A 15,885-nucleotide genomic window follows, 5' to 3' on the forward strand; every position below is an offset into this window, starting at 1 on the left:
TCGATAAGGTAAAAAGGTGCCTGCTGCTCTATTTAAATAAACACACACACACACACACACACACACACACACACACAAATTGTGGTCCTTGCTAAAGTGACTTGTATTTGAAAATGGCAAAGCTTTCCAAATATTAATCACAGTAATTCCAAATTCAGTTCTCAAGGTAGTTCAATTATGGCACAATAAATGAATGATGGCATTTAATTCAAAATCTCTGAGTTTTAGAATCCAGAACATCCCTTTCATTCCAGATTCAAAAGAGTTTAAGGTATTCAAATGCTACAACACACCTGTCTTTCAGTTACAGGCATTGCTTCAATGAAAAAACAGCTTAAAAACCATGAAATGAAATCAATTCCACATAAAGCTATTGTAAGATTCTGATCTCTAATCTGACTTGTAAATTAGATGTGTGCAACTTCCACTATCCAGCAACCTGCAGATCTTTTTCCTAGCAGGATGGCGATGTTAGTTGCACTGCACTCTGACCAAAAACATGCAGTGGTGGCAGTGGCACACTGAAAAATTGAATAGTATATCCTTTGAATAAAGATTTCAAGGTAAGTCATGAAGGAACCTTTACTGTTTGTTGATGAACTGTATATGCTATATAAAAAGTAATCTATGGTTTATATCTAGGCTGTAGAGTTTTTGTTGAATGCTAAGATTTAAAAATGTTGGAGATTCACTGAGGGAAAAAAATGGGATTCAACATTGAGAGAATCCATGCACCTCATTTCCCAGCACTGCTTTCAAATACTCTGTTACTGGTATAAATAGTATACCAAAAGTAAGGACTCTCAACCAAATAAAACATCAATTTGGTTCAGAGAATACTTTGATGTTCCAATTTCTTCTGATTCAATACTTCTAAAAAACAAAAATACATAGGTTTATTTTCAGTTCATACCTGCTTGCCAAATCATTTTAAGTGAATTTAATTTAGTTGATAGGTCTAAAAATATTAATTTATGAATTCAACTGTTCTATGGACACTAACACCATACAGTATGATTCTTTACTATTGAAGAGTCCACTGAAAAGGATGTTTTCCTAGAAAATTCTGAGTATAATAGCTTTTTGCAAATAGAAACATTTTAAATACTCTAGATGAAGGCAAAATTTCAAGAATCCTCCAGGCAAACACTTCCACATGAAAATCATAGTCCTGAAATTAACCCTTTTAGTCAACAGATGTTTTTCTTTACTGTATTTCCCTTACAGTGAGATAACCCAATACTAAAAGGTGATAATTATATGAGTTTCATAGATATAAGATCTTTAAATCTTGATTACCAAAGCAATTACATTATGGAATGATAATATAATACACATTCCCCAAGTAAAGCTCAAATTTACTTCAACCACACCAACCAATACCACCAAAATTTTTTTTCATTTATATATATATATGTGTGTATGTATGTGTGTGTATATATATATATATATATATATATATATATATATATATTATTTTTAGTCCTGAAGTCCTTGGAATCATAGTAGGGCTTGGTGCCATACTGGTGTCACACTCTGCCAGTCATCCAAAGAATATGCCAGACTTCTTTTTCAACTCCTTTGTCTACCAGTGCATCACTGGACCCAGCAGGCGGCTCACCCAGACAATTTCAGTAACGGATTTTGGCTCTCTGTGCATAATAGATGGCAATCCTTAGGAAGTATCCAGTTTGTCTCATAGCTGAGAGATTTGAACCTGCTGCAGATGTCACATATAAATTCTTGGATGGATTTTTATCATCAGTGTCACCTATAAAATAAGACAGTGTCACCAACAGCATCGTCCTATAAAACATCTATTTCAGCACTGCTAAGCTTTCAGCATCATGACTGATAGTAATTTATTTGCCTGAAAAGGGTCAACAAACTATTGCCTGGGCACTGAAATCCGGCATGCAACCTGTTCTTGTATATCTATGATCTAAGAATGGGTTTATATTTGTAAATGGTTGAAAAAACAGATTTTTTTTTTTTTTTTTTTGAGACGGAGTCTCGCTCTGTCGCCCAGGCTGGAGTGCAGTGGCGCGATCTCGGCTCACTGCAAGCTCCGCCTCCCGGGTTCACGCCATTCTCCTGCCTCAGCCTCCCGAGTAGCTGGGACTACAGGCGCCCGCTACCACGCCCGGCTAATTTTTTGTATTTTTAGTAGAGACGGGGTTTCACCGTGTTAGCCAGGATGGTCTCGATCTCCTGACCTCGTGATCCGCCCGCCTCGGCCTCCCAAAGTGCTGGGATTACAGGCGTGAGCCACCGCGCCCGGCCGAAAAACCAGATTTTTTAAGAAGACTAATATTTTGTGACACGTGAAGATTATATGAAGCTAAATTTCCACTTCCATAAATAAGGCTTTATTGGAACATGGCTATATTCTTTCATTTAGGTATGCTTCTACAGCTGCTTTCAGGCTATAGAGGCCAACTTGAGTAGGTGCAACAGAGTCCATAGGGTCCATAAAGACTAAAATAGTTACTGCCGGGTCCTTCCAAGGAGAAGTTTGCAAACCCCTGGCCTAAATTATTTTTTTGGTGAGTAGGTAACATGATACCTAGTGTATGTCACATGAAGAACCTAAGTGGAAAGACTATAATGTTTCCCTGTCTTACTTCTATCCATTCAACTAACAAGTATTTGTTTGGCCAGACCTGTTACTACAATGCAGACAGCTCTAGTCACTTTGGTCTCCCTTTTGGCTCAGGTTTGCCTCAATCCAAGGGGTTAATATTGACTTTGGGCAGGAAGAGGACAAGAAGCTCACCTTCAGGTCAAATTCCAGTTCTCCGACATTGGCCTGCTCCATGTCCCCAAACTCTCCTGGTTCTGAATTTCTGCTTTATATCAACCATTCTCTGTAATGGGCTTCCTGTACTAGACATCAGTCTAGTCTGGCAGTATTTCCTGCCAAAGACATGTGGGCAAGGGGCTGAGTCACAGCATTCTTTGAACTATGCCAGCTGATCATCAGTTCTATCCCTGCTCTAACAGCCATCCTGCATGGTGGATTTGTTTTGGGCACCTTGTGAACAGTCTGCATATTCCAACATTCCTCTTGGCTTCCACTGTTCCTCCTGGTTATGATTGCCCCTGAAGTTCATCACTTTCATTTTACATTGAAACTTCTGGCCAAAGACTTGTTCAACATTCCCAACTGGCCTGTCTTTTTGTTATTTGAGTTCAGTTCATATAACAAGAGCCCAAGAAAATTTTATCTATATAGATGGATTTCCCAACTTAGAAACACCCAACTTAAAACATCTCTTATGTTTTAGCATCTGCTCCAAAAGAGAATATATCACCCCCCACAACCAAGTAGTATCCAGAATATCCGTTTTTTCCCTCCACCACTGCTAGTTGGCCCAAAGTTTCTATACTTGCTTCATCTGAAAGCGTTACCTATCACCCACCACCCACGTGGGATGCCCAAGATATCTGTGTCTCTTGAGCATTGCTTCAAAATGCCTCTCTTGCTGTCACTAAAGCTTTAACAACCCTGTTTCTGTTGTGAGGGAAAAAGAAGAGTTTCCTGCCACTGCTGGACTGCAATGGAGGAATGTGTTTGGCTAGATTTCTAGAAGTCAAAAGTATAATTCCACACAAAAAGATGTTAATTAGTCCATAATGAGGCTGAAACGCTCATACTATTAATGGCACTACAGAACCCATCTGTAATTCATATTACATTGTTGCAGATAGTTAATTCACAAACGCAGTCATAAATTGTAGATTGACGGTACTAGAAAATAGCTTAAAAAATGTCAGGACGGATTAGCGTGTGGACTTCAAAGAAAATTGGTTTATTATTTGTTTATTTGATTAAGAGACAGAGTCTCACTCTGTCACCCAGGCTGAATACAGCAGCACAATCATAGCTCACTGCAGCCTCAAATTCCTGGGCTCAAGAAATCCTCCCACTTCAACCTCCCAAGTAGCTGGGACTACAGGTGTACATCACCACACCGGGCTAATTTTTTTTTTTAATTTTTTGTAGAGATGGGGTCTGGCTATGTTGACCAGGCTGGACTCGAATTCCTGGGCTTAAGCAATCCTCCTGCCTCTTCTGTAAAGTGAGAGTCACTACAACCCTGAAGTAATCTGCCATGGTGAACAGCTCCAAAACCACAGGTATACCTCACAACCAATAGAGTGGTATCAAGTGTGAATAGGCTGACAAGAATGACCATTAACTGTATCTCAATTTGGTATGGCAACCACATAGGTAGCATCCATTTTAAAAACTAAAACCTTCTTACCCTCTGAATATTTGGAAAATGTCACAGTAGTCCACTGATACATTCTTATAACCAGAAAAAGAAACTAGAGGCATGTTAAGTCCATATTCCAAAGGAATATCCAAATGATTAAAACTTCAGAACTTTGTTCATTTGATGAATCTGGCTTTCTTTCCTTAAAGAAACAGTTTTCAATCTCTTTAGCCAGGACCACTTTGTGTTCTTAAAAATTAGTGAATACTCCCAAGAGCTTTTGTTTATGTGGCTTGTAATGATCAACATTCACCGTATTAGAAATTAAATGAGAAAAAGTTTAAGTATTTATCAATTTATTTTAAAAACTTAGTAAGATAACATATGTAATAAGACAATACATTTTAGGAAAACAAAATGTTTTCAAAACAGAAAAAAGCTTTCAAAAACAAAAAAGCTTTGTGTGAAAATTATGTTGTTATAAAAGCTTTGCAAATTTCTTTAGTGCCTAGCTTAATAGAAAACAGCTGGATTCTCATATTGGTGTCTACATTCAATCTGTTGTGCTATGTTGTTTTGATTGAGCAACATGAAAAAAAAAAATGGCCTCACACAAATATGTAGTGAGAGAAACAGAAGCACATGTATTAATAGCCCATTCAGATAATTGTAGATGTTCTTTTTTGATACTACACCAAAACTTGACAAGTAGGAGTTTCTTAAGGGTTAGTCGAAATATGGAATCTCATATATATGAACTCTTTGTATTCTGTTACTTGCTTTTTGAAAAGATCTTTCACCCATAATTTTGTAACACTGGTCCCTTTGAAAATATTGGCTCACTGAGTTATACAGATATTACAAATCTTGACACAATTCATCATATAATAGCAAAAACTCACATTCATAAAAATCACCACCCATCTCATCAGGAAAATCTTTTAAGTACTGGGAAGCTGACAATAGCACAGCAGGTAACACAAGTTTTCTAAAATTTTAATTTTCACTTGAAAGTTTGAATTTTATCATTGGCAACAAACTGTCAGTTGTTTTCCTTGAAGTGACAGGCTCACTTTGTTCATTTTCAAGAAAATGACTGCCAAATTTCTAAGTCTAAATAATCACAGTTTGGTATTCATTCTTTCAAGTAAAAATGATGCTTCATGCAAAATTTGGCTAGTTTCACTAGCAACTCAAAAAGAAAAATCACATATGGATTTTTCCTCTAGACAGGCAATGTACTCTGGATATGCAGCAGAAATGCTTTTTGCACATTTCGTATCTCATCACACCAAATATTAAAACAAAGTATGCTTAAGGGTCAAAATTTAATCAATTAGCAATTGTTATCGCTTCTTCAAGGACATTCTTAAGTGAAAGTGGCTTTTTCTTTTTTTCTGTGAATGCACAGCTGTGAAGAATACCATGATTACTAGGTACAGTTGGGTCTTACTGCCATTTAATTTCTAGAATGCTTAGTTTCATCGATCATTGCTTTTACAACAGCAGGGCAAATGTCAAAGCAGTAGAAAAGGCAAAAAGTTAGTGTTACTATGATAACGGTTTTTACCTCATGGACACTCCTGAAAGGGTCTCAGTGATCCCTAGGGATTTGTACGCCACAATTTGTGAACTGTTATCTTAAGGAAACACTAAAAGCTATGAATAAGTCACCATCCCCAAATCCACAGTGAATATCCCCCATATAATAAATATACTAAATATGTGTATGAATTCTTGAACTCAAAAATTGGTCTAATTTGTTTATACAAATAACAACAGCAATTAATATTTAGTGAGCACTTACATGTATTATCTCATTTAATCCTCACCCTAAACCTATTAGTTAGCTGTATACTTATGCTACAGATAAGGAAACCTGTGATGAAGAAAGGTGAAGTTACTTGTCCAAGGTCACAACGGCAACTATCAGTATTTACTGGGTTCAGGCATAACCAAGCATTTTGCATACCTTCCTCTTAAGTCTTCACAACCACCTTTTTATTGTCCTTATTACCCTTTATTGTTCTTTACATCTCTATTCTTTAAATCTTCATTAGTAGTTTTACAGACTAAAACTTTGAATCAAATAGGTAAAGTATCCTACCCAAGGTTACCGAAGTGGAAAGTGATGAATCATCCAATACAAGTCTGTCTGACTACAGAATACAATACATACTCTGCCTTGCTATACCACGCAGGAGTGTATTATTTGTATATAAATAAACTGATAACTACAAGAGTCTTATACAGTTTTAAAGTCAATTGAGTAAGACCTCTATTTGGAAAGATTTTTACTAATTTGATTACCTCTGTCTTTAAATAGTAAAAAACCTACTTCCTTTTAAAATGATATGCTCTAGATAGTTCATTAATTCACACCATTTGAATACAACAACAGATTAATACAACTAAGTTACTAAAAAAAAGATAACACTAAAAAAGACTAATCCCCCCCATCAGATAGGAGAAAACTGAAACTCGGAGCAGTTACTAACTCCCCGCAAAGGCTTGCTGCTCATAAATGGCCCAGAGTCAAAATCAATCTGGACTGACTGTGAAACCCAAAATCTGCAGTCACATTACCTGCATATATTTAAGAAGGCCTCAGGCAATGACCTAGGAATTGCTCACAAGGTCCGGACACAGAGCTTGCTGATATCATACCCACCTACCCAAGGTAATCAAGATATGAATCACCTTGTATCTTAAAGACCAAGAGGTGAAAAGGAAGCTGGTGCACACTGAAAATAAAGAGCCATGTTTTCAGGTGCTTTGAGTAAAGAAAAAAGTAAATTCACTTATAAGGTGTCAGTACACATCTCTGTGGCTGAGACATGCTTGCTTCCATTTAAAAAAAAAAAGCCTAGAAGACAAATGTCATCACACCTAACAGGCTCTCCACAGATTATACAATAGCTTTCAGATGCCAGGAGCCCAGGAATGCTGCAAACCTTAGTAATTTGCAGCAGATAATCATTCTCCTAAAACTCCAATCAATCCATAAAATTTTCATTTCAAGTTAGGATCTATAAAGGCTAGGCATCATGCCCCAACCCTTTGTTTCTATTTTAAGGGCCTACACTGCAAGATAGCTGCTTAATATTTAAACCCAAAGGAGGACAGAGAAGGAATCACGGTTCATCTACCTCAATCCCATATCTTTTATAACCTGCTGTAACTCAACTTTTAGGAATTATAAACATCTTGAGATTGGACAGAGGAGTGTGGCTTTAATTTCAAACAACTTGTATTCTTAAGGAGTCACACACACGTTTGACAGGAAGGTGACAAAATGGAAGGCTGTGGTGTACCACCTAAAACAGCAGGCAGTGCAGGGGAGAGATGAGCAATTATACTCGTCACAGAATACCACACTCTGGATTCCTATGTAGCAAAGAAAAAACAAAACTATAGAGCAACTTTGCCTCCCCCATCAATGATTCCTAACATGACCTAAAAGAATCACAATCTCGTAAGCAGCTAACAGATATATAGAAAAAGAAAAAAGGAAAAAAAAAATCAAGATTGAGGTCATGTACCTTGACATGCATCATTTACACCAAAGATTCCCCCACTTATCTAAATTAATTTCATGTACCTCATTTCATTCAGATAATTGAAGTTTTCCTTTTAGAGTTGTAAAGTGTTTACCTCAACATAATTAGTAAACTGTCCACTTAAAAATACCACTGCAAAAATTACCACCCCCTCGCCTCTACACATATACACACACTCCACTACCATTAAAAGTATAAGATTTTGGCCTTCATGAGAAACTTAATTCAAAAGTCCTCTTTAAAAAATTAGCACAAGAAATTTTACAAAAACAGTTGCAGTCATTGCATTTTTAATACGGAGTGTTTGCATTACTTGTTACAGACATGGTAATTTGGGTGTTCAATACATGACTACTGTTCTGAAACCAAATTAAAGGTTTAGACTACTAAAGAGTTTGATGACTTGCCTCAAAACAATAACTGGGATTGTATAGAGAACAAAATCAGAGGTCTCTCTTCTTTATGAGCAGGCATTTAAAGGCCTTTTAATGAGAATTTACTCTTTAGTATACAATTACTAATGAACAAAAATAGGGCCATTAAACTCACTTCTTCATAATAAAACTAATTGTAAGAAATATATACATATTAATCAAATTCATGAAAAACTGAAATCTCCAATGCCTTACAAGACAACATAGTGAAAATTATATAACTTTTCTTCTTAATTAAATGTCCTGTCAGGTGACTGATGCCATTTTTTACATGGATATGCCTACAATTTAAAATACACAGACTCAGCCAGGAACGGTGGCTCACGCCTGTAATCCCAGCACTTTGGGAGGGTGAGGCGGGCGGATCATGAGGTCAGTAGATTGAGACCATCCTGGCTAACACGGTGAAACCCTGTCTCTACTAAAACTACAAAAAATAAGCCGGGCATGGTGGTGGGCGCCTGTAGTCCCAGCTACTCGGGAGGCTGAGGCAGGAGAATGGCGTGAACCCGGGAGGTGGAGCTTGCAGTGAGCCGAGATTGCGCCACTGCACTCCAGCCTGGGCAACAGAGTGAGACTCCATCTCAAAAAAAAAAAAAAACACAGACTCTCCAGTACTAACGATGGCAATGAAACGTCTAAGCTTCTTGAATTAATTTTAAACTTCTATATGAACACTGGCTTCCCACACTGATAACAGAACTTATTGTTGGGAGAAATTTATATCTAATCTATATGTATCACCTGCTATATGTACTGAGTGCTAAGGACACCTCCAGGGAACTGGACAGATTCAGTTCCAACCCTGGGGTACACATGATCTAGATGTAAAGACAGATAATGACCTTGCTTGAGGAATATGTAATAGATACCTGTGATGTTATTTTATATATACCACACAGAGAGAGAGCAAGATGAGAGAGAGAGGAAGATGCCATGCATGGTTCCTGGCTCATAACTACCACAGCCCTTGATCCAGTCTTTTGCTACAATGTGGGTGTGTTAGGCCTCAGGGAAAGCCTCTGACCTTCTCCTGCCCCAAGACAGACATGCCCTGCCCCCAACCCACAGAGGATCCCATTCTATGCCCTGGAGGAAGGAATGCTGTCATAAAGTTTCCACAAAAACCCAAAAGAACTGAGTTCAGAGAGCTTCCAGGTAACTGAACACATGGAGGTTCCTGGAGAGAGATGCACTGAGATCACATGGAAGGTCTGCACCTCTTCCCCCATACCCCACCCCACACATCTCTTCATCTGTAGCCTTTGCAATATCCATTATAATAAACAAGTAAATGTGTTTCCCTGAGTTCTGTCACTCCAGCAAATTAATAGAACCTAAACACGGGGTCGTGAGAACCCCAATACCTGAACAAATGAAAGCTCAAAACTAAGAGAAGAAAAAGGCAGAAAATTAAACACTTGAAAAATAACGAGCTACCATTGAACTGCATAAAAATCACCGATTTATGGGAGACACCCTTAAGTGTCTCCACTAAGAAAGCAAAGAATCCAACAGCTGGCTAGTCAGGAAAGGCGTTCTAACTCATGACTGGATGAATCCAGGGTGTCCTAGAGTCCCTCATGCAAATGAAAAGCTGACCCTCAAAAAAGTTCAAATTATAGCAGCCACGGAGCCTAGATCTCAGTATCTAAAGGGTCAATCTGGTGATGTGAGTCCAGAAAACAGTATCACAGGATCTTGGCTCTGCAAGACCCCAACCACCTACCTATGGATAAGAATAGGTCCCAGCCCCCTAAAGGTAGGGGAGATAGCAAGGAGAGGGAGATCAAGCTGTTAGGATGCCTAAACATGCTTAAGACAAGGTTCCAGTTCCACAAAGGACCTGGAATACAAAAATAAACCACCCAAGAAACATAAATTCTATGGACTATTTATAAGTTACTAAGAAAAGACTGTGGAATTGTTTCTCTGGTTATTTATTTATTTATTTATTTTGGAGATGGAGTCCCACTCTGTCACCCAGGCCGGCGTGCAGTGGTGCCATCTCGGCTCACTGTAACCTCCACCGCCCAGGTTCAAGCCATTCTCCTGCCTCAGCCTCCGAGTAGCTGGGAATGCAGGCACGTGCCACCATGCCCGGTTAATTTTTGTATTTTTAGTAGAGATGGGGTTTCACCATGTTGGCCAGGTTGGTCTCGAACTCCTTACCTCAGGTGATCCACCAGTCTTGGCCTCCCAAAGTGCTGAGATTACAAGCATGAGCCACCACATCCGGCTCTGGTTATTTTTTAAATACTCAAAAAAAATTATCATCTGTTTAAATGACTTGTGTGATCCTACACGGCATAGGGGAAAAGCACTAGATATTCTTACTAATTGTCTGATTCTATATCCTAACTCCATCTATAACTATTTTGAAATATTCTAGATGCCTCACACACACTTAGTTAAGGTGTTTGTCATTATTTCAAAACTCCTTATGAGAAAAGTGCTTTAAAAATGAAAATCTTGCAGGCAAACTGAGTACATCCAAAGGATATAGTGAGACAGCATACCTTTGTGAGCAATGGATGCTCAGGGCACCAGAATAATTCCAGATCCTTCCTGTTGTAGGTGACAGAGGTCTTAAAATATCTTCGGTCTGAATAGAAGAAACTGATCTGGCAGTGAGTAGGCCAGGCAGACTAGGACTGACATCAGAACCAGCAATTACAGATGTGAGCTGATTTGCTTCCTATAAATTAAACACCATCCTACTCTACCGTACAACTGCTTTCAGTAATATTAGTAGAAAAAAAAAAAAAGAAAGTAGTTCAAAGACGTCCCTATGAAAGCTATTACCTCTATGACTCTACATGTTCAACTAGGAATCAGCCTATGGAATTGGCTCTGCATCTGCTCAGCCCAGATTTTACTCCGGAGATTCAAAGAATGGAGTGTTGGTTTGTACTTCCAAGAGAAATGCTTGAAAATTTTCCTCAGTTTTTTTTAAAAAAATAACCAGGCAGGGCACAGAGGCTCACGTTTATAATCCCAACACTTTGGGAAGCCAAGGCGGGCGATCGAGACCAGCTTGGCCAACATGGTGAAACCCCATCAGTACTAAAAACACAAAAAATATTACCTAGGCATGGTGGCGCATTCCTGTAATCCCAGCTACTCAGGAGGCTGAGGCAGGAAACCACTTGAACCAGAGAGGCGGAGGCTGCAGTGAGCTGCTATCACACCATTGCAATCCAGCCCGGGTGACAGAGTGTGACTCTGCCTCAAAAAAAAATAAAAATAAAAAACATGCTATTATTCTGATATTAAAAAAAAAGAAGAGGTAAGAATATAAGTAAAAGAATACACAGTGTTCTTCATGTAATACCAACAAGAAGCATAACATATCAAATACAACCTAAAACTATTTAAAATATCATTTGGGACAATTTGCCAAGGTAGTCCGAACTCTGAAGTAAAGTTACATTCCTTATAAAGGTCTATATGCTGAAAAACATATCCTTATAAAATAAAACCAAAATTGTAAAACGTGGCCTATGGTAACAGTCAGAGGGTCACTCAATTCAGGTTGTCACACTTTGCTCTCATGGAAACATTGTATTATTTTAGCTCACCTAAGGTGTTCTATTACTAAAATAATGTTCTTTCCCAATATCAGAGTGACTAACATAAGTTACAGAACAAAATTCGCAGTGTGAAGTTTCTTCCCCAAATTTTTCTAAAGTATCTGACACCTGCTACCTCTTTCAATATTGGAATTCAACCTAACAGCGTACCTGGTTCAACACAAAAAAGGAACTGAGTTAGTTCAAGTTTACTATATCATGATTCAGGACTTCCAGGCACTCTGCTACCTTCAAAAATTAGATTAAGCCCAACAAGATCATAAGTATTTAAAGAGTACCCACTACACATGATAACAGGTATACACAGATGAGTAGGACATAGCCGAACTTTCACGAAGCGCCTACCAGGAAAGTGCGCACAGGCCAACAAGTATTTACTAAATGTCTACACTAAACACTGTGCTCTGGGATGTAAAAAATTCATCGCACCACAGCAAGAACTTCAGGACTCATGCACTTGAGGTCCACTTTGAAATGTGAGATTGGGCGTGCTGGAATTAGATTATTACATGTGATAGGATTTCCCTTCCTAAGTGATAGTCATGCATCACATGACATTTCAGTCAACAAAACATCGAATATACAACTGTGGTCCCATAAGATTATAATACCGTATTTTTACTGTACCTTTTCTAAGTTTAGGTGTGTTTAGGCACAGTATTCAGTACGGTAACATGCTGAACAAGGATGTAGCCCAGGACTAATAAGCTATATACCATATAGCCTAGGTGTGAAGTAGGCTATACCATGTAGGTTTGTGTGAGTACATTCTATGATGCTCCCACAAGTACACATTTCTCAGAACATACCTGTCATTAAATGACACATGAGTAAATCAAGGTTTATATACACCATAACTCTAAGACTCTTAAAATACCAATCTGCTGGAAGTGACGTAGGCTATCCGAATCAAAAATATGAATCGATTCTTGAAGCGCAAGATAATTGCCAATTCAAAAAAACTGGAAAGTAATGTTTAAACTGATAGAATGTAAATACTTCCTAACTATGTACAATTCATGGCATTTTAATCTAATGGGTCCAAATCATAAATTAAGGGAAAAAATTTCATTTAGTTAATTACTTGGCTTTTTAAGATACCATAATCAAACAAACTTTAGTACCATAATCAAACAAACTTTAGTACAAGAAGAGGTCTGAATTACCTAGTTAAGTGTTTAGTTAATTAAGACTACTAGTTCTATTCAGGTCCTGCTAAATCTCATCAAGAAACTGTCTTCGATTCTTAATTTCTCTATAAAATAATGGGATTGGATTATACTGCTAATGTTCCTTAAACATCGAAAATTCTGTATTTCTGTGATGCATAAGATTAAAATGTCGACACAATTTTCAAATCAAGACTAAAGAAGCCATCTTAACCTCTGCAAACTGGTGATGTTAAAAAATTTACTATTTCCTACCTTATTGCAAGTATCATGCTTCAGATTTTACCTATTCATTGTTTTCAAGCATGTCAAAGAAAGTTTCGTGATTCAAGAGGTACCCCTCTAACCCTCAATACTAAAACTGTTTCATTAAATACAGTACAGGACCCTAAGGAAAATGTATACCAAAAGGGAGTGGGAGCCGAGAAGAATCTAATCCAAGTCAGACCTGGAACGCACTAATTAAAATTCAATATTTCACTTGGTATGTGGGTTCCTACATGAAACTCCTGTCATGGTTAAAGCTTAAGGTTAAACAGGTTAATAGAAGCCAATAGAATGGCTCTATTGAATTGTACTGAACTTCTTTTTCAGCAGCTCCTTTACCTAACCACTATTTTAAGCTTTAAAATCAACTTCAGGGGTAGGCACCAAATAACCAAGTGAGCCACGGCAGCCGGGGCTGCAAACTGAAATCCATCTCGTATGGAAAATCATCATCAACTCACGTTTTCCATTTCAAACTGCGATACAGGTGGAAGAAAAGCTGTAAAAGCCTTCTCTTTGAAACTCCCATCACACGGCCTCAAGGCATTAACGTAAGAATCTCAAGATAACCTAAAGCAGCACAGTTGTCAGAAGACTCTAGAAGTTGTATGTGCGAGAGAAGGCAAAAAAACTACTTCGGGACTAAAGGTTAAATTTCGCTGTTGCATTCCCAAGACTTAAATTCAGAGAATCTTTCCACCTGGACAGAATGGGATTGTCTGGATCCCGATGAAAATGGGAAGTTATGTGCTTAATCCTCAGACGAGGGATTCCGGGGTGGGGGGCACAGTGAGGGTCTTCACACTCGGCTGGCAGAGGGGAGTGGGGCGCTGGGGAGGTCTGGTAACTGAGGGCGACTAGGAGCCAGAAGCGAAGCTTTCCCTCAGGAAGGCCTGGGGCTCGCACTGCAAGGGGCCAAGCGCCGGGCAGCCTGGTGGTCGGCGAAGCACCCCAGCCAACTCAGGCCAACCCGGACGCCCGGCCTCCCTTCTCCCGCGCGAGGGCGACGTGCCCCCACCCGTCCTCTCAGCCTGCGCGAGGAAGAAGCGGAGCGCCGGGCTGCAGAAAACCAGCACGCACGACGTGTAGGCACCAAAAAAACGCAATTCGAACACGACCAGTTTGCAGAAGGCACAAAATGCCACGGCCTGGACGCCCCATTCCGAGCGCGGTGCGGACGGCGGCGCAGGGAGCGCAGCGCGTGCGCCCGGGAAGCGCGCGGCTCTCAGCTCCGCCTCCCCCACACCCCCCGCCCCCGGCTCCCCGCGCCGCAGCCGCCGCTGCTGCCCCTCTGGGATCTCCGCGCAGCGCGGCCCCGCGAGGCGGGCGCCGGGGAGGGGAGGGGAGGGGCCGCGCTCCCCGCCTCCCCGCCGGCCCGCGCGGCTCCCCAGCCCGGAGCCTACTCACCTCCTCCTCCTCCTCCTCCTTGTCTCTCCCTCCTGGCCACCGGCGCGGCCCAGCCGGCGACGCGCTGACGCCGTGCCCCTCCCCCGCGGCCGCCGCGGATGCCGCCGCCCCTCCCGGCCCGCGGCCGCCTCGGCCTCCGGGCACGTCAGGCGCTGGTCCCGCCCCTCGGCCCGCCCGCGCAATCGAGGCTCCGCCTCTCTGCGCCGCCCGGACTCCGCTGGCGCGAGGTCCCTGAGTCAGCGGCCGCTCCCGCCCGCGCGAGTCGCTCCGCCCCAGCCAGCGGGCTCGGCTCCTCGCACCTGCCCACTGTCCCCCGGCCTCGCACTGCTCCCCACCTCCCTGTGCGCCCTTTCCCATCTCGTCAGCACCCTGTCCGCCCCTTCAGCTTTTTCGTACTCTTTCCCCAACCTCCTAGTCCTGTTCTAAGCTCGCATAGTCACCTTCTCTTTCCTTCTGGAAGGTCTGTGCTGTTCATTAGGTCGACCTCGGATTCCCCCTGCAGTTTTCCAGCCGGCCCGTTGCATCTCCTTTCCTGGTCCACTCCCCGGCCTACTAGAGCCTCAGGGCCCCTGTGTGGGTTCCTGGCTCCCTTGCCGACACCTCTACCTGCTCTGCAGCCCGGAGCTCCTCCACAGCTGCTTTGCCAATGCCTCTTAATATCCCTCCTTCTGGACCTCCTCGATTCCCTCCTGGCAAGGCTCATGCTTTCCTTTATCTCCATTTTTCCCGTCCTTTCGGTTCTGACTACTCCACACACTTCTGATGCAGTTTGAGTATTCAATAATTGCATATTCGCGGTCCCATTTACACGAGGAGAGTCACATTGAGTAATTAAAAATCACAAAGCAAAGCGACAGCAGTGGAGACCATCATTTGACTTGCATAGTTCCATCTATATTTTCCTTGTGCAATAATATTCTCATTGCCACTTGAATTTCAAGGAATGGGATTTTCTGTTGGGGCTTAAAATTCACAAATGTTGGATGTTTTTTCGCTGCGACCTAATTTCACTTTAGCTCTTTTATTTATAGACTACATAGTAGAAAGAGTACCAGGAAGTCCCAGGTGTTCTTGACTGTAAAGTGAGGAATGTGTCCCTTCTTTAAATTCCTTTATGAAGTAAAGGATCCTTTCTAAAGTAAAGGATTTTGTATCTGGAAGGAGGTTGTAGGTTAAATGACTCTGGTGAAGGCAAAACATGCAAATATAACTGGATGTCTGGTTTATTAAGTAAC

General features: G+C 40.8%; 1 protein-coding gene across 38 annotated transcripts in view; it reads right to left on the bottom strand.

The window, feature by feature from the left end:
* Positions 1–14,765, bottom strand: part of GTDC1 (glycosyltransferase like domain containing 1) — a 386,422-nt gene extending 371,657 nt beyond the window's left edge. For 21 of the 38 annotated variants that reach the window (XM_063790474.1, XM_063790472.1, XM_063790464.1 and 18 more), the window contains exon 1: positions 14,651–14,757. The gene's annotated coding sequence lies outside the window, so the exon portion shown is untranslated. Of the gene's footprint in view, positions 1–13,704; positions 14,447–14,650 lie in introns of those variants that run through there. The other 17 variants (XM_054679808.2, XM_063790454.1, XM_054679806.2 and 14 more) reach the window with 7 other exon arrangements.
* Between the last annotated feature and the right edge of the window lie 1,120 nt (positions 14,766–15,885).

This window comes from Pan troglodytes, chromosome 13 (genome assembly GCF_028858775.2).
Source record: "Pan troglodytes isolate AG18354 chromosome 13, NHGRI_mPanTro3-v2.0_pri, whole genome shotgun sequence".
Classification (NCBI taxonomy): Eukaryota; Metazoa; Chordata; class Mammalia; order Primates; family Hominidae; genus Pan; species Pan troglodytes.